At 42.1% G+C, this 2,544-nt stretch overlaps 1 pseudogene; it reads left to right on the top strand.

Annotated features, from left to right (window-relative positions):
• Positions 1-394: 394 nt before the first annotated feature.
• On the top strand, positions 395-2,193 carry LOC114049120 (annotated as a pseudogene).
• Positions 2,194-2,544: the final 351 nt, after the last annotated feature.

The following is a 2,544-nucleotide window of genomic DNA, read 5'->3' as shown; positions in this document are numbered from 1 at the left end:
TGGTTGCACATATATAACATATCAAATTGCTTACCCTCTTAGGGAAGGGAGATGTGAGGGAGGGAGAAAATTTGAATCTCTTTTTTTAAATTAATGTTAAAATTTGTCTTTACATGTAATTGGAAAAATACTATTAAAAAATCAAGGAGTACTTAGGGTCCTTGGCAACTTATTTCAGAGGGTTCATGAACTTGGATGGGGAAAAAAAATTAATCTCAACCTTCAACTGAAATTTATCATTTCCTAAAATTATTAAAAAAATAAATAAAAGCTTAAAAATTCCAGCTGTGAGCTCTTCCACCCAGCATGTACTTGTCTCTTGGACCCTGTCTCCAGTTGTGGCAACCCCTTCTCTCTGTCTTAAGGTTTTAAACTTGATACTTCAAAGTTCTTCATGGATGATGATATTGCTACTCTCATTGTTGACAATAGCTCTGGAATGTGCAAAGCTGGCTTTGCAGGAGATGATGCCCCTTGGGCTATCTTCCCTGACATTTTGGGGCACCCCAGATATCAGAGTGTGATGGTGAATATGGGCCAGAAAGACAGCTATGTAGGGGTTGAGGGCCAGAGTAAGAGAGGTATTCTGACCCCACTAAACATGGTATTGTCACCAACTAGAATAACATGGAGATCTGGCATCATGCTTTCTGCAATGAGCTCCATGTGGCCCCTGAAGAGCTCCCTGTGCTGTTCACAGAAACTCCCCTGAACTCCCAAGTCAACACAGAAAAAATGACTCAGATTATGTTTGAAACCTTCAACACCCCAGCTATGTATATTGCTATCCAGGCTGTGCTGAACCTGTATGCCTCTGGTCATACTGATGAGGTTTAGGGATTTAGGGGTGCTGGGACCCCTATATCACAACATGCAGCTTCTGCCCAAAAGAATTCAACCCAAGCCTTCTTTCAGCCAAAGACAAGATTTAGAACATCCATCTTATTGGGCAGACTCTTTAGGAGTCTGAACGTTAGTAAGCTATTGGCTAGATTATAAGAATCTGAGCAGTGGCTAGATTGTAAGAATCTAAGCAGTGGCTAGATTTTAAGAATCTGAGCATTTTAATGGAGTCAAGGTGGACCTTATATACAGAAAGACTGTGGGAGGGATCTAGGAGTGGCCAAGTTGTTTGGGGTGACTGGAGGAGTCTGGGAGAAGGGGTATGCCAGTAAACTGGTGTGACTGGAAGAGGGGTCTAAGGAAGATCTGAATGGGAGTGGCCAGAAAGCAGGGGTGAACAGAATGTCTGGGACCTGGACATAGCTAGGATTAAGGGTGGGAAATAGCAGGGGGGCGGGGGGAGGAGGGAGAGGGCCAGTCACATAAGGAGGTAAAACAATGGAGGGCTAGGCTAGATTATGGGTAACAGAATTGGGAGATTGGGCATAGCCACAATGAAAGGCCAGTTGATGGGATTATAGCCTCAGGCAAAGGCCAGAGATGTGGCCATGTAGGAAAGTCGAGGGTTTTTCCTTTTTGGGGTCTAGCTCCCATCCTCATCAATACCACTGATATTGTGATGAGCTCTGGTGATGGTGTGACCCACATTATGCCTATTTGTAAAGGTTATGTCCTTCCCTATGCCATCCTCCACCTGGATCTGGCTGGCTGTCATCTTCCAAACTACCTCATGAAGATCCTGACCCAAGACAGGGTACATTTTCACTACCACAGCTGAGAGGGAAATCATATGTGACGTCAAGGAGGAGCTGTGTTATGTAGTCCTAGACTTCAATCAGGAGATAGCCACTGATGGATCTAATTCCTCTCTGGCAAAGAGCTATGAACTCCCTGATAGTCAAGTTAACACCATAAGCAACAAGAGGTTCCAGTGTCCAGAAGCTCTCTTCCAACTATCTTTCTTAGGTATGTAATGCTGTGGAATCCATGAAACTACCTTCAACTCAATCATGAAGCGTGATGTTGACTTCTGTAAGTATTTGTATGCCAATACTATATTGTCTGGTGGTACCACCACCTAGGCAGTGCTGAAAAGATGCAGAAGGAGATTACAGCCCTAGCTCCCAGCACAATAAAAAAATTAAGATCATTGCCCCACATGAAGATCAAATGTTGTCTCTGAATTTGAGGCTCCATCCTGCCCTATCTCTCTACCTTCCAGCAGATTGTAGATCATCAAACAGGAGTATGATGAATCAAACCTTCCTTGGCCACTGCAAGTGCTTCTAAATGGACCAAGCTTTTGTTTTGTTTTGTTTTTTGTTTTATTTTGTTTTACTTTTTGTCAAAGAGTTGACATGATAATTGCCCCAATAAAAAGAGAGATGAGATTGGCAGTGCTTTATTTGTTTTGTTTTGTTTCATTTTGTTTTGTTTTTGGTGCTTGATTAAGGATTTAAAAAACTGGTGATGAGCAGTTTAAGTATGTCAGAGGCAAACATCCCCAAAGTTTTACAGTGTGTCTTCAGGACTCTTATTGTACTTTTTTTTTTTAAATAGTCATTCAAAATAATTGTATAAATGCATTATTACAGAGAGTTGCTGGTCTCTCTGAAGGCTGTCATGCACTTCACAAAGGAG

Source organism: Vombatus ursinus, unplaced genomic scaffold (genome assembly GCF_900497805.2).
Source record: "Vombatus ursinus unplaced genomic scaffold, bare-nosed wombat genome assembly UNPS02014797.1, whole genome shotgun sequence".
NCBI lineage: Eukaryota > Metazoa > Chordata > Mammalia > Diprotodontia > Vombatidae > Vombatus > Vombatus ursinus.
The sequence above is the reverse complement of the archived record's forward strand: the minus strand, read 5'-3'. Positions and strand labels throughout refer to the sequence as shown.